Genomic DNA, 27,245 nt, shown 5'->3' with positions numbered 1-27,245 from the left:
GAGGAGAAATGGCTTAATTTCTCCTTAGTTTTAATTTTTCTACGTGTACTGCATTCTGCAGCACACATAGAACAAGGAAAAAGCCTTGTGTGATTGTTTTTGTGCAGGAAGGTTTCCCTTCCTTCACAAAAACAATCATCTCCTCAACTCAGGCACTCTTACACCATGGTGCATACATGCCTGCGTTGGCACACAGCATTCCATTGTGCGCCGACGCAGTGGAAAAGGGTAGGAATGTGCTGTATCTCATAGATGTGCCGCCCTTTTTTTTTTCCCATCAGAGCAGCACTGCATGAAGGCCTGCTGTGCTGCCCCACGGCGAAAAAATCTAAATTAGGCCGTATGTATTAAAGAATTGTTTTTGTGGAATCATTGGAATTGTGGATAGAAATGTGCTGACGCTTTTTTACACAGTGATATATATTATGAAAGAAAGTGATGTCAGATTTCTTTGGCGATGTTTAAAGAAAACCTTTGAGAATAAACCCCTATGAAATATAACTTATGGTCATTGTACGTCTATTTATAATATTTATATATTTTTGTATTAGCTCCCTACGAATAAGATTATGAGTTATGAAACCGAGTAATTAATTACCTGTGAGACTCAAAATGGTCTGCCAGAGGAAGGGGAGGAAAGATTCCAGCTCAGGTTAGTTAAATGTTTCTGGCTAAATTGTAACAAATTCATGAATGTAATTTTACAGACCCCCCAACCCCCAGGATTTTGCGGTTTTTGGTGGCAAATCTTTTGGCGAAAAAAAGCTACAATTGCAGCCCAAAACCTCTAAGTTTGTGGTGATGTAAATGTAAATGTCATGGTACATATAGAGCGCACTGTCACCAGACGGTCACCTTGCGGTGTCGCCTATTCGGCTTCCTGGCGCTGATACTCATACCGCTGTGGAACCCCTCCTTGCTTTCCCTGTGAAGTGTCCACTCCTGGGCACCCCCAGGGTGAAGCCAGGCATCCTTAGCGCTGATGGGGCCGGTGTGGAGGCTAAGCAAGCTATTGCCCAGAGTTGCAGCGTGGAGCCTGTGATTAGAATAGACACAGAGGCGAGAATTAACAGGTCCGAGAAAATTGAGCCCGAGACCCCGCCGAGGCGGGAATCGAACCCTGGTCCCTGGCCAGAACTCTGCATCAGGGTCTGCCGCTCTAACCATAGAGCCACACTCCTCCAAAATATGGTGAACAAAATATGTGGCCGCCACGAATATACAGTAGACTTGTGCTTTCAAATGGCCTGCAGGGTCCGCAGGTGACACACAAATGTGTGAGGCGGCCTGCGGACTAATTGCTCAGGAGGGGGCAAGGTACATTTCAAAGGCAGGCGACAGAGAAATTTATCACCTCTGTTGCCTGCCTATTGCTCACCTTCCCTTTTTAATGGCTCAGTGGCAGCACGGAGCCAGTAAAGCGAGGTTCAAAGCCAGTTTTTTTTTCCTTTAACATATTTTGCGGCCACTTTGTTAAAAATTGCTGCATTTTCACAAAAGGGCCGATTTCTTGATTTATTTTGCAAATCACAAAATCCTGGGGAGTCTTATTTTAGCAAAATAGATGAAAGAAGTCCAATGTTCATTCTCAATTTATTTTCTTCATAACCTAAATGTTGTAAAACTGATTTTCCCACCTTTTTTGTGTGAACCATGTTTCAAAGAAAAATGCAATATAATTATTGAGGCACTAGTACCTAATATAGTTTCCTATGCTACAAAGTTAAATGTAAGAGTGAACATCTCTTATGTCTAAAAACAAAATTGGAATATGAACATGTGGCAGCCAATCCACTTTCACGAAGGTCAATTATGCCACACTATTGGTGAAAACAAAACCTATATTTTAAGAATATGCACATATTTTTGGGGAACTGGTTAGCAGTACTTCACTGTAGGTTGTCAAGACCAACATAATTTGGAGGAACCACTGAAATAGGTTCCTTTTCAAAATATGCTGAAAGTGTATTAAAAGGTGAAATATTCAAAACAAATATAGCATCCCTGTTGGTCAAAATGAGTTAAGGCAAATATATTTGCCTGCACTCAAGCATTACGAGGTGTCATGAAGTGTTAGGTGGTCTCCTTTGCACAGGAATTTGGAAAAGTATGATTTGTGTCTAAATCTAGCTTCAGAAAGAGCCATATCTACAAGATGTTGAAGATGAATAGGGAAGGGGGATTTTCAAATTTACCTCAGTTGCTGCACTGCATTGGGCTCGGAGAGGAGAATAGGGCAGCACAATCTCATAGGAAGCTCCTCCCCACTGGCTCAGAGCCAGCAAGTGCAAAATAAAACAATGTATTAGAATTGTTTTATTTGCCAGGTCTGAGCCAGCTTTTGAAGGGAGGGGTGGGACCAGGGCATAGGAGGGGGGTGGGAGGAGTGCTACGTGCACTTTTAAGTGAGCATGTGTGTTTGGCTGGCCATCTCAGGCAGGCCAAACACACATACTTAATGCAGCTGGGCCTGTGAAACCCCACAGACTTCCTCACCTGACTGGAGCATCTTCTCAGCCTGCTCAGGCCAATCCCTGCATCACTCTCATATGAGAGCAAGCAGGGTGGGGATTGGATGGGAGTGTGAGGCTTTCCCAGGGACTCCGGGAACAGCGCCAGAGGAGAGTGAGGCAGACTTCAGCACCAGGAAAGTGTTAATTTTTACTATTATCCCCATTTCTTTCCCCCCTCATGCGCTGTTGTACCGAAAAAAAATAAGTCTAATAGAGCCATACCCTCCAATAGCCCCATTATCAATTACCAAATAATCAGTCAGTTGGCAGTGAAAAAGTTCCAATCATTTATTCTAAATGGACTCTGCGCAGAGGAGCCTCCCCGTCCACACCCAGTCAGTGTGACAAGAAGACTGCCTGTTCATATTCAAACAAGTCATTATGTACTTTCAGTTCAACACATATTATCACTGTAAAAGGAAAACACCTCCTTTGGTCCCTTCGCTCCAGGAAGGAACAAAATATGGCACACATGATTAGTTCAAAGCTTAGCGATTCATTACTGGGCAGCTTAGGAAGGGTGACTCCCTTTTCATTCTCAGGCACGAGAGTCTGCCAGAATGTGTTCATCCCACACGAAAGGCAGATGTAACCTTGAGTTTCCCAAGTTAGAATCAATGGTCCATTCATTGCCCAGGCCGACCTTTTAGACTCTCCCTTTACACAGTGACAGGTCACGTGTTTTCCTACCAAGAGCAAGAGGTACGGGGAAATGAAACCAAGATTGGGTTTCTTCAGAAAAGGCCCGATTCTTAATGTATACATAATTCGAGCATATTCACAATGGAGGGGTTAACCTAAAATAGTATGCTAATATATGGGATACAAAGCATTCTCAGTTCTGCTCAGCTCGTTATAGCAAGGTTGAAGTGGGTATATTAATGCTCAAACATTCTCAATGAACTAAGTAGGTGCATCACACTAATTGCTAACTACTACTATGTGTTTTTAGTTTAATATCAGAGTCTAATTCAGATTTCAGTTCCTCAGCGCTACCCTGTGTGTTTCTTACTTGCCACTTGTCGGTGCTTCTTGTGGGACCCCTCTCCACCCTCCACCCGCTCCCTAGTATGTTATCATGTTGTTCTCCACTGCACAATATCTACTACAATATGATGATGCTTTTCTCTTATCCAGTGCCGACTCTCTTTCAGGCTACCTATTGCCAAAGACACATTTATGTGCTTTAGAACAAAGGTATGTGCTCAATGTCTAGCACCGATTTTTTACTGACCCTCCAGTACAAAATACTATGCGTAGAAATAATAAAAAAATTTCCCCACATTGATTTTACTGTACAATGCAGCACTTATTCAAGGTGGGAAATTTAGGAGAAATAAAAGCACGTCTTATTATGAGCACCTTACTGGGTATGGGATGGATAGGATGTGTTAGTTGGAATCTTGGGTGTTGTGAGAATCCAGTGTTTGTAGGATGGCGGTTGCTTTCTTGAGTCTGGTGTCATTGGCATGGAATAAAGTTGACTCATTACCTCACAAGTGCCTTCATCTTTTCAGTGGCAATGAGTTCCATTGATTGCCGTTGACACTGGGCTCAAATTCCCTTGGGATCATGTATCCATTGCAAGCTGTTTGGTGCTTGTTGGTGTATAATTTCTGCACAATGTGCCAAAGTTACTGGTTCAGCAGTAAGGAAGGCGTAGCAGATGGTCTGAATTGGACAAGGTCTTCAACGGTGAGAAGTGGCCTGTTTTACTTGTGGGGAATACAGTGATATTTGGTGATACACTGTGAATGTCCGGTGTGGACAAATGACTATAGAAAAATGCCCTGAAGATGTCACGTGATGCGCACATCATTCTTGGCAGCTATTTTTTTCTTTTTGTGAACCAGTCTCATTTATCTGTGGCCATTTTAGATTGGGATTGATTATATAATAGGTGGTCATGTTTTCATTTGAAGCACCCCTTTTTGCTTGGCAGCTAACTTAGTTTGGGAACACCACCACCTCTGCTTTATTATTCATACTGTGAGCATTATCTGTGGCAGGCACACTTTTAAAATATTTTACTTCATAGGATTTTTGGTTGGTTACACTAACTGCTGCCTGTATTACTGGTGATAGGGACACCTTGCACTGTGCTTTGTATTTGACTTGCTCACTGATATAGCACTGTGAGCATATTTCCATCTGAATTCTTCTTTCGGCAGCAACTCACCTACGCAAGTCCTTGTCAACTCCTTTATGTGTAGTGTGCATAACTATGGAAAACGTGCATTTTTATCTGTACCAGGTACTCCTCTATTTTGTTAGGAACAATGGCAGTAAACTTTTGAAGCATATTTATAAGCCATTGATGGTGTCACGTTCACACCCAAGAAAAAAAAGCGTTATTGCTATATAACATGGGTCCCAAAGTCAGAAATGTTTTTAATACTCTATTCTTAGAGATTGTAAATGTGCATAGTGGTATTGGTGATGGTGAGGGTAGTGCCAAAGAGGAAATTGACAGATATCTTTCGGTCATTAAAACTTTTGATAAAAGATTTAATCCCAAAAAGAATACAGTTTAATATTATCATAAGTTTTTGCAAAGGTCACAACTTCCTGGTACATCAATTGAAAAGTTTGTGACAGTATTACCCACACTACTAGCCGCATGCAACTACTGGTAATTCAAAATTGAAATTATTCATGATGAGCTTACTGAAAAAACTAATAACAGAAACATTCAAGGGAGATTGTTTTCAACTGAGGATACGGACCGAGGAGCAACTCCTACAATAGCTAGAAGTATTGAGCATTCAGAATTTAGTGTGAGTGAAATGAGTGTAAAAGAGAATAACATGTTGCATGTCCATGATTCTGCGGTACACGTTAAGTTTGTTCATAGGAAGAGTGAACTTAATTTTTTTCATTGTGGAAGCAAGACGCATTTAGGTAACAGTAAAAACTGTCCAGCAAATTAAAGTTTACATTTCAAGTGGGGCAAATAGGGCATTATGCTTGTGTATGTAAATCATCAGTGAGTCACAGAGGTTCGAGTACAACCGTAAATATTTTGGATGATGATGTGGATTATATACAAGAAAATGTGTCATTAACAATATCTGCACTGGATGTTGAAGAAGGAGAAGTTGTGAAAATATTGTCTGCAAATTTGAATAGGAAAATAAGACCACCTCACTGTGAAATATCTGTTAATGTTAGGAGGTTCAGAATAGTGGCTGATTAAGGTGCACCTAATACTTTGATGAATGAGGATGATTTTAAGGGATTTTCAATTGTTCATCTTGAGGAATCTTCCATAAACCTTTTGCCAATGGGGGGGGGAGTGAGTGGACGTAATATGTAAATTAGAAGATAAACCGGATTTAAAAAAACAACATTTCTAATTGAACGATTTAAGTAGCAAAAAATGGTTCATACTTGTTAGATTGGAATAAATAAGGGGACCTCAAAATAGTATTTGATTCGACATCAACAAAGTGCTGGATCCCACCCATCTAGATCCAGTAACATTTAAGAGAAAACTCATCAGTGAAATAAGGTCTGATGTGTGCTAATTAGATGATTGCAAGTGGGATAGTCAGTATCCTGGTGTATTTAAGGATGAGTTGGAAAGGAAAAAAGGATTTCAGTGTTGAATTGTTTTGAAGAAGAATGCCCGCCCCCTGGAACATAAAGTACATGGAATGAATCTAGTATTGAGGAAAGATTTGAAAGTGGAGTTCAAAGAATTGTGTATCTTAGGTATACTTGAACCATTTGAAAGCTCAGAACGGTTGCCCTCGATACTTCATGTTATGTGTGGATTTGCATGATTTAAATTCCAGCATCTGGGTAAATCGGCAACAACTCACCACCATAAATGAGATGTTAACCACTGATAAAAGAGCTGCATTTACCCGTTGCTTGACATGTCTGCTGCTTACCATCTAGAAGAGCTAAGTGTGGGATTGAGACACTTAATCTCTTTTGTAACACCTGAGGGTGTCTACCGTTACGTGCATTTGTGTTTTGGTCTGGCTTTTGCCACAGCTGTTTTTCATTGATTGATGAACAATCTATTCAAAGATATAATTGGGATTGCATATTTTCAGGATGACATCCTGCTCTCTGCAAAAATCAAGATCAACATGATTTGAGAGTTAAAGGTAAGCTGGATGTAACTAAGAGAAGTGGTTTAACACCAAAGAGGCATAAATGCCCATTATGCGAGTCATCATATATCTGCTGAAGGAATTGAACCTAAGATCAAAATAAAGAAGGCAATTGAGGAAGTCACTGTTCCCAAGGTTAAGGACCAAGTTAGGTCACCTTTGGGACTCTTGGAATACTACTTTTGTCAGTGGTTTCGCTGCTAAAACCATTTGTCTAAGAATGTTGCTCAAGAAAAATACCAAATGTGAATGGAGCAGTGAGTGTGATGATTCGTTTAAGTCCATCAAGAGCAAAATTGTCTCTGCAGGTCCACTTAACTCATTTCATACTTGTGGTTTGTGCTTTATTACCACTGATGGCAGTAATCATGGCTTGGGTGCTGTTCTCATACAGAAAATAGGTAATGGTTGTGAGGAAATTATTGTGCTGGCCTCAAGATTCTTTTGAGGTACTGAGCGCACATATTCTACTATTGAAATAGAAGCCCTGGCCATGTGGTGGGGTGTCCAGAACTTCAAGGATTTTATTTAGGCAATGACTTTGTTTTGCAAACAGACATAAACTTCTTGTAGATTTATTTGAAAACTAGTTGTGGCTGTAGAGCTACTTCTCATACTCTCACATGCAGTAAGGATTGCAAGTGTTTCAATACTGATTGCAATACTTTGTTGGAGTGTGCAATTACACTACAGACCATTTGTCTAGCTTGCACTTGTCAGACCAGCTTCATAAAGTTGATCAGGATTGTGATGATGTGAAGTTTATTTGTTCTGTAGATATTGTTATGAATAATGCACTGTGCGAGGAGGAATGGAAAGAGGTGATCAGGAGTGATGTGGTGTTGCAAGAACTCTTGAAATGTTTATCACAAACATGGCCTTCATCTCCGGAGATGTGAGATGCTCATCTTCCCTTCTGGAGAATTGCAAGGGAATTGTCTATAATGGATGGATTATTGAGTAGGTGTGAACAAATTGCGGTGGATCCTAGCACTCTCTGTATTAAAGTATTTTATTTTTGTTGAAAATGGGAGTACCACTGTGATCAAGGAGGTTATTTTGAGATATTGATGACTGACAATGGGGCTCAGTTAGTGTAAGGGGAGGTGACAGAATTTTTGGAATCTGTGGGTGTCAAACATGACAAAATATCTTTGTATCATCCCTGTAGTAATGTTTTAGTGGAATGATTCAATTGCACCAATAAAGATCAGTTGCAGCTGACACTGGTGAATGGCTTAGGTTGGAGAAAGGTCATCCGAGATATGCTCTGGCCAGTTAGAACTACGCTTCACATTATCACTGGAATGTCTCCTTTTTCGTAATTAACAGGAAGATAGGCAGGTTCTAGGTTAAATAAAGAATAAAGAAGAGATTGACCAAAAAGTGATCAATTTGAACAATGTTGAACTGGTAATGGATATGAGAGATACATTGCAAAGGAAGTATAGGATGGTTGAAAGGTCTAGGAGAGCTTTATCTGTTAAAGATGGAGATTTGATAAAAATATAAGACTACACTGTGTATCAAAAGGTTCTTTGAAGTTTTTTCCTCCTGTCATGGTTAAAGAGTTCAAAGACCTTTAGTAATTTTAGAAAATGTAAAAGTTTGGAATAAGAGTATGATTTCTATTGTTCCTGATTCAATGTCTGAGCTGTGCAGGAGAGATTGGGTGTTGGTTGTGGTGAAAAGTTTACAGTGGTCTTGGACAAAGATGCTAACACCAAATGTGTCCTTCTAAACCATTTCCATACAAACCTAAGGAGTATGCGCTGTAGCTGTTTTAAAAATCTATAATTTCAGTATTGCAGTTTGTTCATTGTTCATATATATTGTCGCTCTCCATTGTGTTTTCCGTTTTAATCTATTTGCCATTATCTGCGTGATACTTTCCTTTTGAGTTTTTTTGGGTGATATTTCACCTTCTTAATATCTATGTTATTGGTTTCCACAGTTTAGTAATTGTTGCATTTAGTTATGTATTGTTTATTTCATTTAAAAGAAGGGGGATGTGTTGGGTAGGTGCTGGATATGATGTGGTCGAATCTTAGGCGTGGTGAGGGTTCCAGGGTTCTGAAGACAGCAGTTTCTGCCTTGAGCCTGGTGTCATTGTCATGGAATAAAGTTGAGTCCTTTCCTTACAAACATTCTTCATTTCATGCCTACCTCAAGGAGGTGTTAGTTTGGGTGAATCCCTGTGTATCATTGTTAGCACATAGGGCCTTGTGTCAAAAACCATGGCTGGTAGCATGGGATTGCCTATGCACAACCCATGAGAACCCCCTTGAAACAAAGGAAGTCAAAGGAGTGCAAGAAGCTATTAGTATTAAGTTTGGAATTCAAAAAAGGTGTTGTGCTGCATCACTTCTAGCACTGGTGCAAACTGTTGAGAAATCCACAACTGAGTGTCAAGATGATTGGCAATAACGAATTCTACATTTGGTGGTGCATTTGTTGGGCTATTACTGTGAGTCCTGTTGGAAAAACATGAAATGGTTGTTTTGTTCTGTTGTTTCATGATGATTTATTTTTTGAACACACAATATATGAACATCAATTAAAATGAATAAGGTTTTAATAATCCTGACTTTTAAGAAAATTATGACAGAGTCTGCTGGTGTGCTTTATCATAAGTACAAAGAGGGCAACATTTTTTCTTTTACATTGAACTACTTTCCTATTATTTAATGCACACCAGTTAATCCGCTTTAGTTATTAGAAGACCAAATATCCACATGGACATTACTTTCGCTCTTATGATCTCTACAGCATTTGTTAGCCTCTGTATAGGCATTTAGGGGCTGATTCCGATCCGATAAAAATTCTCGTCCGTACGATTCTCATCCGGAGCCGTCTCCGTACGACTCGTACACACACCGTACGACTCGATGATGACGATCCGACCGGGGTATCAGGACGCGATTCGTACGGTCCACGTCAGGTAAGGGCGATTCGTACGGAAAAGTGCACATTCACATACACACCATACGATGCATACCCCCCATGATCGCAGGGGTACGCACCGTACGCCTGCGATCATGGGGGTATGCACCGTATACCCAGTGTACATGGGGTACGCTCCGTACACCCAGCGTACATGGGGTACGCACCCTACACCCAGCGTACATGGGGTACGCTCCGTACACCCAACGTACATGGGGTACGCACCGTACACCCAGCGTTCCGAGGGATATTTGTACGGGGATTTGATTCGTACGGTCTCTGTACGATTCCTACGGAGTCCAGCTCCTGGTACGAATCGTACTTCGTCGTACGTACGGGGGACGTTGCAGGGTACGATTCGTATGGGAAAAACGCTCCGAACGGCAATTCGGATCTCTTTTTACCAGATCAGAATCGACCCCCTAGTAGTAATAATAGTCCCCTGGTAGGTACCCAACTCCCTTTCCATCCCCATGTATGTCTCACTCCCAATTTGCTTTGCAAATACGCTTTCACCTTGTGTCTCAGGATGCTCCCAGCTGTGCCATGTTATGCATCTAACTTTTATTGTGTCAGTCAGAAGGCCCCCATTCTTGTTGAGTTTGGGAGTAGGCCTGCATCCTACCCAGCCCTTGAAAGCACCCAATCCATTTCCAAGTTAGTCCACATCCCTCATTCTGGACTAACTTGAACTCTTACCTCCCCTGCTCGTCCACCACCTCCTTTTCTCTCCTTCCTTCTCACTCCCCTCAATCCCCCTACACCCTAAACAGTTTCCTAATAAAAATTTACAACTATTAGATTTTTCACCATGTGATGCCCAGGTAGAAACACAACCTCTATTATCTATCTCCTCCACCAGAAATTCTCCCATCCTTTACAACGTGAATTCCAGAAACCTCAGAAATGAAATCACACCAAACTCTTTCTTCATTTCTCCATTTCAGCAGCAATGCTAATATATAATTTCCCTTGACATCAGTCCTCTGCTTTGCATATACCAAGATTAATTAACATACATTACCGGACCAATGCTAATCAGGAGGGCAGACAGAGAACAAGTCTGTTGTAGGCAGGAGGCACAACAATGGTGATTAGATCAACAATTTGTACTTGATTAAGTTATATCAACTGTGACAGATAAAGCCTATAGATAAAACGTCTTACTGTCAACATTTTACTGTAAAGTAATATTCTGAACAAAACCAACAATTTGACATACATGATGGGGAATACAAACACTGAGGAATGAGGTCTGTCACTTAAGCAGGAGACTGGTCGAAAGACACAGGATAATAAGAGAACACAAGAGGAATATTTCACTAGTCAGCTCCTCACTTCAGCTTAATTCACAAAAAAGTTATTGATTTGCAACTGTAGAGCTCTATCTCGGTTTAGGTAAAGTCATCATTTCTGATACATCTTCTCAAGAACACGTTTGAAAAACTTTAATGATCACATGCGTACTCCAGGAAAGCTTTGTGCCTGTCCGGCTTCCTCCTAAATTTTCACCTTTCCACTTGTATGATTGTATATGGTTTACGAATGCACTTGTTGAAATGTCAAAGCCTTCATGCAGCCGTAGTCCTTGCAGGTAACAACGGTGGGATGGTATGACTTCATGAGGGACGGTGGGATGGTATGACTTCATGAGGGGGATTTCGAGGGACGATGGCGAGGAAAAAAATAATACTTTTCCCTCTGCATCGTCCTTTGAAACCCCCCCCCATGCAGCCCCACTGCTGTTACCTGTATGGACCACCACTGACTTTACGCAATAACACAATTTGTTTGTTTTCCCCACATACCTCTTTGCCCATTTTGCCCACACCTATGCTATTCAAGGTGGTGCAGCCACCCATTCCCCTCTAGAAAAGGATGTACTACTGCCCTTACCAAGGATACATCACTGTTTCCTGGGTGGAAATGAGCTGTAATTAAGTTTGTGAATGGAAATGTTTATGGGCTTCACAAATGTATACGGCTGAACAGTCTTGAAATGCACACCTTGCACCTTCCATGGGATTTACTCCTAAGTAAAATTACACGTTTTGAGGTAATAGTGTGCAGTGGAAAACTGGCTTTATGGCTGCAAGGTAACTTTTCTGAATGTTTTATGGATGTTTATCATGACATTTGTGTTCATAGGAAAAGTTGAACTTGTAATGACTGTCAGAGTGCTCAATAAAACCTCAGCAGTTTAAGCGATATGCAGCGACTGGATGTAGTGCAGGAAGGGAAACATATAAAGAAGATAGTGGATTAATCCTCTTGTACGCTTGCTGCCTGCAGTGCTGCCAAAGATACAGGGTTGTTTTTGTGAGCATAACCATATTAGACATCAATATTGAAAAGTATTTCTTCACACACAGTAGCTAAGCTTTGAATTTGCTATCTTCATTCTGTTATCGCAGTCCATAAAAGTTGTCTGTTCCCCTCTTGTTGTGAAGCATTTTAGAATCAAGCGTAATTCACCGATTCATACCCTTAAATAGGTACAATTCACATTGCCCTTATATAGGCATAGAAATCCTGCCCATATTTAGGCATAACCCATCCAGTCCAAATACAGTCATGGCTACTTCCACTATTTCCAAAAAGCCACAAAGATTTCTTAGAAAACTCGACTTCAGCAGTCAGGGACATCCCCTTACTTGAATATTGATTTGTCCTAGAAATCATGCAGTTTTCAAAGAACTACCATTCCCTTGGGGTTCTTCAAGGTATAAATATGCCTACACTTGCCTTAGCAAACACACAGTGGTTTGGAGCAGTTCGACTATCTACTTGCCCAACGCAGCTCACTACAGCAAGTGCCGAAGGAAGCCGACCATCCAGCTGACGCACTGACAGAGAGGCTGCCGTTCTCTCACTGAGAATCCCGCTCCAATGTTTCCAATCTCCCCTTGCGAGGTATTGGGAAATCGAGTTCGGAGACAGAGATACCAGACCTCCGACATTCTAAAACCAAGGTACAGAGCTGATTAGACCCTAAGAGAAATCTTGGTTAGATTCTTGGCAAAGAAGCTAAACCTATGCTATACCACACTTACTTCTTCCCTCGTACAAGACTTAGGTTAGGTACAGTTGGGGTAGGTGCATTTTAGAAGCACCAGTTGAGTACTTTTAGTCTTTGTTATTTATGTATGTATTTTATGGCTTAGAAACCATACCATACCATGCTTTTACAGTATTATTTTATAATACTCTTCTTACTGTTCGCATTATACTTTACAACCAGTATTACGATTGTAGCAGTTAATTTCTTCTGCATGAGAAAGAAGACTGTTCAATAAACTCTTTTATTGAAAATGCCGGTCTCTCTATTTCTCTACACCTCTGATGAAACAAAGCTTGCACGATTGACTGAGTAAAATATCTATCTATTGTTTCCACGACTCTGAAGATACGTTTTATCTTGGGGAAACAAAGTTGTCATGTTTATGCAGTTGTCAGAAACTAATCCCTTCTTGTGTATTCAAGAAAGATTCTAGAGACCTCTGAGCTAGCTGGCACTCACAATTAAGTCTAATATATTCGATAGAGACCTAGTCGACCTAAGTCCTACGTCCAATCTATAGGATATATTATTCCAATGCGCAGAGCCTATTGGGAATATAGGAACTACACTACATGGCACCCAACGTTTGGTAAGGCACTAATTTAATGCTAGTAACTAGAGTAACTCAGTCGTGCTTTTCACAGAGATTCCCTTTTCCCGTAAAATACTCAAATAGAGGTCTGGAGTGGGTAAAAGGATAAAATATGCGCCATTACTGGGTAGGACGAAAATCCTATGTATTAGTTTTTGGTTTGCTCAACGTTGAAGGATACAGTGTTCCAAAATATTGTGCATCTTATCTTTGTTTCCTTGAAACTTGCTCTGCAAACTTTCAGCTAACAAAATTACTGAAAACGAGACCAGTGGAGCTGCAGCTGCAGCCCGACCGGGTTTAAACATTACCGGTTTCCAAGAAAACGACCCTGATGCTATAATCATCCCGGAAAATTTAAGGAAAACCATCACTATAAAGCTTATAACAAATGGCCTATCATCAAGAGGTGGTAGGGTAATTTTTGTCATAGAGACACATGAATATCGGCAGACAGAGGTATTTTATTCATGGATTGTCTTCCCTGAAGCAAATCCAGTAACACATGTGTTTCACTTCTACAAAGTAGAGGAACCTCCAACGAAATACGTTCCTTTCAAGGACACTGAAATTCCACAAACTTACCAGGAGCATCAGCCCTACAACATCAAAATCATATTACCAGGCTCGGTCCACTAGGTAGACCAGGAGCACCATGGCCGGTACTAGCCAGCTATACACCACATCCTGACATTGAAGAAATGTAAAGTGAAGAACTATTAGTTCAACTAAAACAACTAATAAAAATACCTAGACAATTGGTTCAATATGTCATGCGGACTCTAACAGTCCAACCTCCTATAAGGATCCCACAACAAACCCCTCACCAGGGGAACACAAATAAAATCACACCACAGACTATACAATCAGTCATTGGTAAATTGCCCGCATAAATTCCATTCTGGATAGCTCAAAAAATTCCTCAAATAGATGCAGTATTTCCAGATAGTACACCTCATCAGAAACACTGAATTTTAACAATTTGTTTACCAATGGGCATCACTCCACACCTGGAGGACTGCGACACTTGGGGTACAGTCTTTGCTGCAATCTACACAAAAACACATGGTGTTGCATTGATGGCGGTGATACCAGATGTCCTGAAACAGATTCAAAATGAATACGGGGCAGAGCCTGCCTTAAATCTGGGTATGAAATTACTGAAAGATTTCAAACAGGTCTCAGCTATAATATTAGCTAATATTAAGGGTGAAGCAGCATCCGTGGCGATCCGTCAAAAATTAAAAGAAATTGATGTAACTGAGAAACCATATGAACTTGCCAGAATAATTGAAAAAACCTATGAAGAACTAGGAAGAGATAGTTTGGGTGGGAAACCAGTTAAACCCCAACTAACAGAAATTCCTGAAAAGGTCTTAATTAAAAACACTCTCACAACTCCTAAAAAGAAGTGGGAAAAAACTAAACAAACTTCTAATGAGAAGCGTTCTCAGTCCCGAGCAAGTTCTCCTTAAAAGGAGCCCTCTGAAAAGAGGTATAACCTCAGGAATAGGGATAATTTGAGAAAACCTGATAGATATCAAGATACTGATACTCGTTCCTCTCGTACCTTTCAGACTTCCTCACAGAAATCGGAAAGAAGAGGACGGTGAGAATACAAGGAGGAACGCGTGAAGTCCAAAGATGAAAAACCAATTCACTAAAAAGAAGGTAGCAGGTCTAAAAATCAGACATGCCGAGGATCTTGAGGACACAACTCAAGAACGGGGAGTAGGCCCAGACAATGCTGGACAGCGCAGCAGAGGTCACCATAGCTCGCAAGATTTTGAAGGATCATTTGGAGACAGTGGACTTGAATGAGTACATTCAAGTTGAAACAGCTGATACCAGGGCTAGTGCACCCCATATGTTATATGAAGTAACGCTCCGGATAGAGGTGGACATAACTAGGAAAATAAGAGCACTCTTTTGGGAGAAGCTCTCTAAGGGTTATGAAATTCTTCTAGCTGAAAAAGACTGGCCACCAAAATGTGTCAAGGAGTGCCCACATGGTGAAGACATCATTATGCCAGCCTTTTCAAATCATATTCCAATTCATTTAAAATACACCTATTCCAGACAATGGGCAGCACCCCAGGCCCCAGCACAATATAAAAATCATGAAGGATGGGATGAGGATTCTCCTCACCACAAAAACTAGTTAAAATCACAACCAACTGCACAGAGCCAGTATCTAGTAAAGCAAGAAGCTAAAAAACAGGTCAAGGAGATCTTAGATCAACTTGAATACGAAGGGGTGATTGAAACATGCACCTCATCCATGAACAATCCTTTGTTTCCTGTCCCCAAACCAGACAATACATATCGTCTAGTTTTGGACTACAGAAATGTAAACTCTTGTTGCAAAACCTTTGCAGTACAACATGCACACAGTGCAGCACTGATGAATAACATCGTGCGCAAAAAGTATAAAACCACATGAGATATTTGTAACGGTTTCTTCTGTCAAAACATTGCACCTGAAAGCAGGAACTTGACCACTTTCTCAATCATGGGAACACGGCGTCACTTCTGTCGTCTCCCCCAGGGATTCAAGAATAGTCCAGGGTTATTTTCAGCCAGAGTAACAGAGTTACTACAACTATTGTTAGATCTGTCAGCCGCTTTCGACACGGTGGATCACAACATCCTTCTCCGCCGTGTCGAGCAGGCTGGCATCCAGGGCCTGGCTCTGGCCTGGGTCAGATCCTTCCTGACGGGCAGGTCTCAGACCCTAAGCCTGGGTGCTTTCAGGGCGCCTAGAGAGCATTCGCTCTGTGGGGTCCCCCAGGGTTCTTCTCTGTCTCCTCTTCTTTTCAATCTTTATCTTCGCCCCCTTCTTCTCTCTCTAAGGCTGTGGGACGTCACCGTGTTTAATTACGCGGACGACCTGCAGCTTATCTTCCCTCTTAATACCCCCTCTGCTATTCCCAACTTTCAGTCAGCTATGTCTCATATTCTCCAGTGGATGGGCCATAACCAGCTAAAGTTGAACCCCGGTAAGACGGAGCTCCTCCTTCCTGGTAGGAGCTCCACTTTCTGGGGGCCCCAATTCTGGCCGGTGGAATTGGGCCCTTCTCCCACCCCTGTGGCTTCGGTGAAGAGCTTGGGGGTCACTATTGACTCCGCCCTATCCCTAGGGCCGCAGGTGGCGACCGTGGTCTCGTCCTGCATCTACCAACTGCGCAGGATCAGGAAAGTGGCATATCTTTTGACACCCGATGCCCTCCTGCAGGTCATCATGGCCCTCGTCCTCTCCCGCCTGGATTTTTCCAACTCGATCTACCATGGTCTGCCTAAAACATCGGTGGGCAGACTACAGGTGGTCCAAAATCAGGCGGCGAGACTGGCCTTAGGGATCCCCAAGTGGCAATCTGCCAAGCCCCTTCTCGTCAAACTCCACTGGCTCCCTGTTGCTTCTAGGGCAGCCTTCAAGATCGGCTGCCTCACTTTCAAATCTTTGGCTGGTCTCTGTCCCACCTTTGTAAAATCTCTCATCCGACCCTATTGCCCGTCCCGCAATTTGAGATCTTCCCATCTTCACTTCCTGACTGTTCCCTCTTATAAGCTCTGCAGATCCGGGGGCCGGAGATTTGCATACCTGGCCCCCAAGCTTTGGAACTCTTTCCCCCTCTCCTTAAAAATTTCTAACTCTTTGACACTTTTTCGTAAATCTTTAAAAACTTGGCTTTTTCCCCAATCTGGTTAATTTCTCTGCCCCCTCTACTTCCAACCAGCGCCAGGAAACCCATGGTGTCAGTGCGCTTTATAAGCATCCCTTACGATACGAAACGTATGATGATGAGGCATTATCTTATTTCGATGCCATCCATCTCACAGACGATGATTTGGACAGGCACTTGAACAGAGTGAATACCATTATACTTGGATTTGCCTCTGAAGGGTACAAATTCAACTTTAAAAAATCAAGAATTGCCCACCTCAAAGTTCTATTTTTCGGATACGAGTTATCAACTGAAGGCAAAAGCCTGGCAGCCAACTTTTTAGAAAAGTGTGCGCTGCTCCAACCTCCAAAAACGGTGAAAAACCTACAGTCAATTCTAGTTTTCCTGAATTTCGGAAGAACTTACATTCTAAATTACGCAGAAAGGGTTAAACCTCTCTACGAATTAATTAAACCTGATTTCAATACTACTAATTGGACTCAAAAACATACAGAAATGTTGCGTTCAGTGCAAACAGATATGTTAGCAACAACACATTTCCAGACACGCATAAGCGTACACAACCTTGTAATCAGAATAATCCCATGAAGATGCGGATTTACGTACTTAACCTTTAATGAAGCTGAAAAAGTACCAATTGCTTACAAATCACACTTGTACACACAAACTGAAATGAAATTCACTTCAACAGAATTTTTTTTGACAGCGCTTGTTAGATCTGGGGGTCTCTAATTGGCAGAGGTAAGTACCTTAGACCAAGTAGGGACCCTTGCTTCTAGTCAGGGTGAAGAAGTACACAAAGTAGATAACCCCTGCTCACCCTCTAGGTAGCTTGGCACGAGCAGACAGGCTTATCCCTAAGGCAAGGTGAATAATAATTGCACTTAACACAAACAATGACCCCCAATCCACCACAAACTGAGACCACACAGGTAAGTATATTTATAAAAATATATCTTTATCTAGTTTCAGCAAGGAAAATAAAACAGTTGCACGATATTCACTTCTTTAGAAAAATGTTGCACTTAATCTTAATGGTTGCTCCCATTAGAATTAGGAAGCTCTTATTAAAAACAAAATAGTCTCAAGTCTCTTAACCAGTGAGTATACCAAGAATACAGTACCACCGATTATCTCTTCTGTTCAGCTCTTCAAATGAAGTAAATTGAGCAAGGCCAGAGTATTGGTACTTTCAAAGTTATATCTCTGAACTATTGAGCCCCAGCCAGGGCGAGTGCGCCTCACCGGTAGTTGTTAGCGCCTTCGCGCTACTCCGAGCAGAATCGACTTTGCTCCGCCCCGGCCGGTCCCCTCTGCTCTCCCACCCACTCTCGACAATCCAACGAGCGGTGGGGGAGTTGGTGCAGCACACTTCGGGGGACGACAGGCCAGGGGTGCGGGACACACTCGGGCTCCCTCGGCGAGGACGGGTCGGACGGCTGACTCAGCTGTCGGCTCCTCGCTGGGTCTGCTTGGGTCACGGCTTCTCGGCGGCTTCAAGGCTGCGGGCCAATCCGGTCGCGGCACTTCAGTCGAGCCTCCACCAGTACCCGGGAGTCAGCCAATGGCAGTGCGGCTCCCGGGGCAGACCTACGATGACACGACCTGGTCAATCCAATCCCTGCACTACCTCGATGATGACGCAACGGCGCACGGGCCAATCCCGTCGCGGCGTCAGTGAGGGGGCTCAACTCGGGGGACCAATGGGAGCGCGGCGGCTTCGGTCTCCGCTACCGCAGCTCCTAATCACAAAGGCAACTTGCAGAGGGTGTTTCTGGCCCCGGGCCGCGACGGTGATTTGGCGGCAAGAGATTTTTGGGGCAGTAGATCGCGGCAGCCTGTTTCCTCACCAGCAGATCGACAGAGGGGATCCTAGACACAGGAAAACACCACGGGCCTTTCCTCACCCCTGAATCTGTGCCGATGAGCACAGCGATCGTTCCACACAGCTGGTAGTTAGAAAACATGCGTTTGGGCAGACCACCACACGATCTCCTCAGCAGTTCTTGGCAAAGCTTAGGAACCTTTTAACCCTGGGTTCCAAACAGGAGGCCAGCTCTTCTCAGGCCCTTGGAGATTCAATTTAGGAGACACAGCACACAGCAAAGTCTCCTGGAGTTCAAGTAGGCAGGGTCACAGCACACAGCAAGGTCCCTCTTCTCCTCAGCTTCAGTTGAACAGCAGAACAGGTCAGCCCTTAGAGCACACAGCAAGGCAATCTTCCTTCAGTTTCCCTGCAGTCCTTCTTCCAGCAGAGGTTCCTCTTTATTGTAGAATCTAATTTTCTGTTGTCAGGGGTCCTTCTCTTATACCCCAAAAAGTCTTTGAAGTCCTTTGAAGTCTTTGTGCAAGTGGGCCCTGAGCCTGGTCTAAACCAGTTCTGGGTGTTGCTGGAGCACTGGGGCTTTCCTGGCTTCCTTCTTCCTCTCAGTATCAGGGACAGAGGTGACAGTCGCCCAGCAGGGGGGTGGAGCCAGCATTGTGGTCAGGCAGGCACAGCCCTATTCACTATCAGGTGCAAGCTCCTCCCACTTCCCTGGCAGCAGATGCTGCCTTTCATCCACGGGCTGACTCAGACAACCTCCTGGGGCTCTGCAGCCCCTGTCACCCTCAAACCAGACAGTCAATCCACAAACAGGCCCAGGCACACAGAAAGGTTAGACAAGAGAACAACCACTTTCTAAAAGTACTATTCTCAAACACAGAATTTAAAAACAACCTTTACTAAAAGATGTGTTATTAAATTCTGAGTTCAGGGATATCAATCACATATGTCCCATCTTGTTCCTATGAGAAGATAGGCTGGTATCCATTGGGACCAGCCTCCCCCATGTTATTCTATTGAGCAAGATAACCTTACAGCAGTGAGCACACAAAATGGCTGCTGCTCACTACCAGAGCATGTGACCTGCACTAGTACATGCTCTACCTTACCCATACACTGCACCCTGCCCAGGGGGGTACCTTGAGCCATCCATAGGGGTGACTGATGTGCACAGACAGGGAAGGGTTAGGCCCAGCCAGTGGGGACACTGGCCAGGCGGACATGGCAGTCCACTGACTGCACACAGGCACTGCGCTGGCAGGCCTGAGACACCATTTTAGGGCTACTCATGTGGGTGGCGCAATCAGCGCTGCAGGCCCACTAGTAGCATCTGTCATCACCAGCCCTGGCACACACAGTGCACTTTACTAGGGACTTCATGGTGAAACAAATATGCCAATCAGGTATACCCAATCAATATGACAAATTACATAGGGAGCACTTACACTCTGGCACTGATCAGCAGTGGCAGTGTGTCCAAAGCATCTAAACCAGCAAAAACAAAATCCAGCACAGCATCGAAAATACAGGAGACAGAGGCAAAAAGAAGGGGGAAAACCACGCCAAGGGTGTCAGGTCTAACAGCGGTTCAAACTGCAGTAGCAAAAGAGAGAGCTCTCGCACAGGTAAATGCATAATGGTCGTTACTCCCGTGCCTGCCTTAGAAGCAGTGACAAAAGCTAGCATTCCTAATGCAAAGGATTTACATCCAAGATGGATACAATATGTTAACTCTCTTGCTGCAACAGACGTTGAATACATTTTTGACCCCTACTTGAAAACTCAAAACATTTTACAATACGAACAAGAATGTCCTCTACCGACTGAGATTCTACATCTGGAACAGTACGAATGTATAATTTATACAAACGGATCAGCAAAACCCGCAATTGGGGGTAAATAAGCCTAAAGTGCGCCGTGCGCGGTTCTTAAAGGTCGCTGGCGCAATGGTAAATTCCGACCTATGGTCACAAAAACTCAATCTCTCGGAGACTGTACAGCTCAGTGAGCTGAATTACAGGCCTTCAAGATGGTGCTTGAAAATACCGATTGCGATTCGTATTAATGCGTCCAGCCTTACAATGAATACTTGCAGAACTGGGTTCAAAACGGTTTCAAAGAGGCAAAAGGTGGCACAATCAAGCATAAGTTGCTTTGGGAACAAGTAGTTCATTTACAGACAGAACTACAAAAGACTCACATGATCCATACACTGAGTCATCAGTGCGATGGCATTCACGTTGCAGGAAATTCATTGGCTGATGAAGCCGCAAAGGCAGCTGTGCAAACAGCTTCCATAGCTGCAATCACACGTTCGAAATTAAAAATAAACGGCGAAACAATGCTAGCTGTCAATGCCACAAGCAAAGGCAGCGGAGCGGCGTTACCTCTAAACTATCCACTCGAATATGCATACATAAATGATGCCATATCCGTCCCTTTTGCTCAAATCCCTGGAGTGGGGGGAAAGAGTAATCCCAAACAGGACACGTAGAGGAGCTTTGATACAAGAAGCACATATGGGAGAGGGTCTGATACATCAAGGGATCTCTAAATCCATTTTGGAATTAAAAGAGACGTACTGGTGGCCAGGGATGAATGCCCACATTCATGAATTTGCATTTAATTGCCCTGACTGCAACAGAGATCTCAGCAGAGAAAGCCGCCAGATACCTGACTACAGTGTAGCCAGCCCAGTTCAGACACCATTGTTAGAAAGCATTAGGCTTTCTACACGCAGACGTCGCTACGGACTAATGCGGTCACACAACTATTAGGACAGATTCGTTTGGATGCGGCCTCAGCGTTTGACTGACTCCTGAACTGTTATAAAAGATTTGAGAGTCTTTATCGGCACATACGCAATCGGCACGCTACATTCTGACCAGGGTCCCACATTTAGCTCCAAAGCTTACAAAGAGGCCATGGCCAATCTGGGCGTTGCATTGCGGTATTCACATCCATTCCATCCTGAGGGAAATTCGGTTGTGGAAAGAAAAAAAGTGACATAAAGCAATCTATAACAGCTAGGGTACTAGGCTCGGGTGACGGGTGGGTAAAACATCTAATGAGTGTCCAACATAGTCTTAACAATCTGCCCAAAAATTCTCTGGGTGGACGCACACCATATGAAATCCTTTTTGGTACTAGAATGCTTATCGAGGACCTTGATTGTCACAATTCAGTGGTGGAACAAAAACCCTTTGATATTAAAGACCGTTTGGCTGTTTTGCAGGACTTAAATGAGAAAAGAAGAAGTCAAAGCAACACAATACAGCAGCCAATGACCACTGAAGGAGAACCACCCATCCTAGCAAGGCCTGTCTGGATTCCAAAGATTGGGGATCTAGTCAGAGAAAAGACCGCGGATAAGAAGGAATTTGGGCCTTTCTTACAGAAAACCAGTACCTGTACTAGCAATCCACGGATCAAGAACAGTGTTACTGCCGCCCCTTGCTGGAAGAAAAGAGAACAGGTTCGTATCCGTCGACCTGGTCAAACCACATCATGTGGCCGATAATAAGTAGTAGGTCCAGTGGACTACCAAGATGTAGCAGAAGACCAAATCTTGCTACTATCCAAGAGGTTCAAACTGAGAGACTAATAACATTTGAAGACTCTGCAGCACAGAACAAAGGACTAAGCAATAAAGCTATGGAACTTGTGCCTCTTGAGACCCAAATTACAGTTCGTCAAGACACTCCCGTCTACAATAATGTAGCATCAGACTACACTAATATGACAAAGAATACGGTAGCCCCAGCGATTTCAAATAATCCTGATGCAATTCCAACAATTGACAGAACTGCCTCTGGCTATTTCATCAACTTTGATACGTTTTCTGAGGATCCTAGTGAGCCTGAAACGACGCCAGCAAATAAAACTTTTAAAAAACAAGTAACAGAACTTTTTCGACAACTTGAAAAAACTTATCTGGTTTCACCATGCGTTGAATTTTGGATTGTCCTAGGCGTACCTTTTCTCCTACTTTGGCTAATCCTGGTATTAACTTTGGGAATGCTGATAAATGGAAGATATAGTGAAATGGACACAGCAAGTAAAAACATCAACTTGCTCCTGTAGCCACACAAATCATCCTAGCGTGAACAAGGAGACTTGACATCAGTAAACATCATAGCCGTTCCTATACCGGGTGGTATTGCATGGGATAGAACTGATTATGATATCTATGGTCCGGCAGAGCTACTGAAGATTCTACATCAATTTAAGGTTTCCTTGAGTGACTTTGTTTCACAAAGCATGTTTTCTGATGATTGGGACATTGAGACTGTTAATAATATGATGTCAGATTTAGAGATGTCTGCTAAATGTACAAAACATGAATACTTAGAAGGTTCATCAGTTTATGCACAAATGTATTGTTATAATCACTATGGTCATCATTACTTGCACAAATCTGCAAGCCCTAGAAATGTTTATACTTTCAATCAATGGGAACATTGTCCAACGCCACCAAAAGGTAGCTCAAAAACATTCTATGAAAAATGTGCATACTTCTCAGGTTTTAATGTCTCAAATCCGGAAACATTTTACTTTAAAAATGTTAATAGGACAGGAATGAAAAGTATGTTAATCAATACAAAGAAAATGTATTCAGCAGCCTTTCATGCCCAGCTGTCCTCATTAGGCTTTGACTTCTGGAGTGACAACATAAAAACAAAAACTCTCTGGGGCTCAAAAGACTGGCTAGTGCAGGGTATAGAAGCTTTATTTCGAGCCTGCATTATTCCTGAACAAAAAATGTTTTTGAATGACACTATTCAACCGACATACTGCCTTGACTTAGTCAAGATAAAAGACTTAAACAAACCGTCTGTATCTACACCTACACCTGATAGTAAAAACACTTCAGAAGGAGGGGTCGACGTAAAAACTATTTTACTTAAAAACAGAACTGATCCTGATTGGAAGAAATTGTTAATCTGGCCCACAGACACGAATAACTGTCAAGATAGATTCCTGAACAAGACACAAGGGTTTATAGTAACTAGGCGAGATCCAAGATATGTCCGGAGACAACATCCAGGGATAGTAACAACATACAGTGTAGGAAAACTGTGCCTTGACTGGCTATAAAAATCTACACTTACAGAGGTTAAACAACACTTATCTTTACTTAAAGATGGCGTTGATTTAAGGGACTTCTTATCAGGTCCGGCAAAACGACGTCTTAAACATTTCATATACGCAGGTATACATGCCATTAATAATGAAGCTTGGAAAGAGACACAGGCACACTGCAGAAAGAATTCGAGAACTTGATTGTATTCATTTAGAGAATGCACTCTCTGTAGTTGACAATGGGTTAACGACCCTGTCATTCAGAATGTATTCTTTGGAAAGCATAGTATCCTCTGCCATTGACATAATGGAACAGGACTTGCTCATGCTACAGCAAGGCCAGTCATAATTACGTTATATAATGTTGTTAGGCCGGACGTAGCAAAATCTTTGTTCTGGATATGTGCCAAGGCGTCTAATCAACAGCACGCCATTTTTTTCGGTATTTAACCTTACAGATAAACAAATCACTTTGGCACATAAAGGAGCGGACTATACGATGCTGAGCATTGAAAAACTGGAAAGATTACCATTAACTGTTTCGGAAAAGCCTGCAACATAATGGATAATACACGGGATGATCACTCTGTCACAATTTTCAACTTTCAATACTGTTTGAAACATAAACCAGTTGCCGTTTATGAAAGGTTGGGTAAGGAATACATAAAGTCAACCTGGGAATTACCATACACACACAGATGTTGGAGTGGGGGAAAAGAGGTATTTCTTAGTGGTACACAATGCAAAAGTGCACTAAGTGGTACACTCTTATGCCAGGGTATTAATTTGCACGGGCCTGTGAAGGTTTTTTGAATAATTTATCCTGCCACCTGCAAGGTTCTCCAGCAGCATTGATAGATCCAATTTTTAGGCAGCTTTCTAACGGGAGCTATATAATGTTGAATGATCACAGCTGTTGTGGAATAATGCCAGGAATAGACTATCTCGTAACTGTGTCAGCCTGGGTCACTTGTTGTATGCAAGTATTGTTTCCTAAAGCTAAGACAGACGGGGAGTCGCCGCTTTGGCCTTCACTGAACATCTCTTCTATTCAAATTGATACTTTAAGCAGAATGAAAGCCATTCTTTTACAAAAAAACTGTGCCACTGACCTCGTCCAAAGAGACGTATGAACTACAAGTTGCAAGGTCCTCTGCAGAGATACATGCCCTTTTATCCACAAACTGTCCAATACATTTTGTAGAAATGTTAGGTCATATCTTTTTTTTTGTAAAAGTAGATTTTATTAGATTTGCAAAGAAGAATAAGAGTAAGACAGACAAAGAAAAAAACAAGCGGCAATGTTACAGCAGTATAGACAGGAGCTCTGTAAGAGCCGCCGGGGCAACCTCGGAAGCCTCACACAGCAGCAAATCCCAGGAAGCAAAAAGTCCGTAATGACGGCGCTGGGAGAGCTCCAACCAGCAGGCGCCACTCAATGTTTCTGTCGTATGTTCCTCAAGGAGGGGAAGCTGCATACGCAATGTCACAAAGAATATCTAAGCGTGTAAAGTCCATCCTCAGCGCTGCAGTGCCGCGATAAAGAAAACAAAAGCCCTCCACCTTCCCCCCAACCTCCCTTCCCCAAGGCCCCCCTCTCCCCCCAGGTGGTAGCGCCAACCTGTATCACATCTCACATCATATACTCAGCATTCGTACTGTTAGATTTGGAAGAGGTGAAGTGCCCTCAGGGCCGGTGGACAGACAGCGGACGGCAGACCCTTCGACAAAAATCTAACCAAGGGTCCCCAGCGGAACATAAAGTTCTTAAAATTGCCCATAAAGATGTCCGCCATTCTCTCCATGCTCATCAGCCTCCATAACCTTGCATGCCATAATGATATTGCCGGGGCCATCGATTTCTTCTAGGCCGCAGCTAGCGTTAATTTAGCTGCCCCCAAGCTCAGCCACATAATTCGTTTATCTGCAGTCGTCTGATGGTCCAACAGTGGGTCTCGAAGACCCAGTACCACAAAGGACAGCGAATCTGGGATCGGGTACCCCAACATATCCTTGATGTGAGATAGGATTTCGGCCCAGAACGGTCTAATAATCGGACAATCCCACCAGATGTGACGAAAGTCACCCAGAAGACCGCAGCCCCTCCAGCAGCGATCCGTGGTCGCCGGAAATATGCGATGAAGTTTTGAGGGGTAAAGATACCAGTCAAACATGGTTTTGAAATGGGCATCTCGCAAGTCCGCCGAGTAGTTGTGAGACTGAATGTCTCGCCAGAGAGCCCTCCATTCCGTCTCCGCTATGTCCCTACCCAACTGGTTCTCCCAGTGTTCCATATAGCGAGGACGAGGAGAGATCACAGTGTCAAGCAAAAGTTTATATAAGAAGTAGATCGTTCCCTTCATTGTGGCAGTCCGCAGTAAAAAGGCTTCGAATTGCAAAGGTGGTCTCGTAGCAGCCTCTCTCAGCCCAGGTGAAGTTGCCCAGTGGATCAGTTGGGCATACCGATAGCGTTCCGAGGGTGGCAGGCCGTAATCCCGCATGCAATTTGCAAAGGTGAGGGGCTCCGTGCCATTAAAGAGATGCATAAGGGCCCTACAGCCTCCCTCCCTCCATGGCCGGAAGGGTCCCTCCTGGAGCGCCGGCGGGAAAGCCGGATTGAAGTGCAAAGGAGTGAAGGGGGAGGGGAACGTCGTCCAGCGTTCGTCCCCTGTTACCGTGTCCCACACTTTTAGGACCGTGCTCGTGGGAGTGCTGATGTATGCATTCCTAGGTCTATCGGGTTTGGGCTTCCATGCCAGGTCCCAAATCGCCCGTCCAGCCACACTCCTGTCCATGTGCAGCCAGTGTTTTTCAGATTCTTGCAGCGACCACTCCACCAAGACCCTCAGCTGCGCTGCTTTATAGTACAGGTGCAGGTCCGGGAGGCCCACACCTCCTTTCTCCCTTGGGCGCTGCAGCGTCACGTAAGAGAGGCGCGCTCGCCCGCCTTGCCAGATGAATTTTAGGAGGAGGGTCTTCAGTCGTTTGAAGAAATCCACCTCCATTGGTATTGGGAGGGCCTGGAAAAGGTACAGGAATCGCGGAAGGAGGACCATTTTGATAGCGTGGATCCGACCTAGCCAAGTTATGTACTTCGGCTTCCATTTGTTCAATTCCCCCCGCACTGCTTGTAACATGGACGGAAAGTTCGCTGCGAAAAGGGAGCCTACAGAAGGTGTCAGGCGAACCCCCAGATATAGCAGAGAGGTCGGCGCCCACAACAATGGCGTAAGCGACCGCAGGCCCTCGGCCTCAGCCGGCGGGAGCGTCAAGTTTAGGATATAGGACTTATCAAAATTGACTTTGAAGCCAGCCACAGCTTCATATTCAGATAGCAGAGTTTGTATGTGCGGCAGGGAGTGTGCGGGGTCCCCAACTGAGAGGAACACGTCATCTGCAAAAAGGGAAATTTTATGTTG

The sequence above is a fragment of the Lissotriton helveticus genome, chromosome 2_1 (genome assembly GCF_964261635.1).
Source record: "Lissotriton helveticus chromosome 2_1, aLisHel1.1, whole genome shotgun sequence".
NCBI lineage: Eukaryota > Metazoa > Chordata > Amphibia > Caudata > Salamandridae > Lissotriton > Lissotriton helveticus.
The sequence above is the reverse complement of the archived record's forward strand: the minus strand, read 5'-3'. Positions refer to the sequence as shown.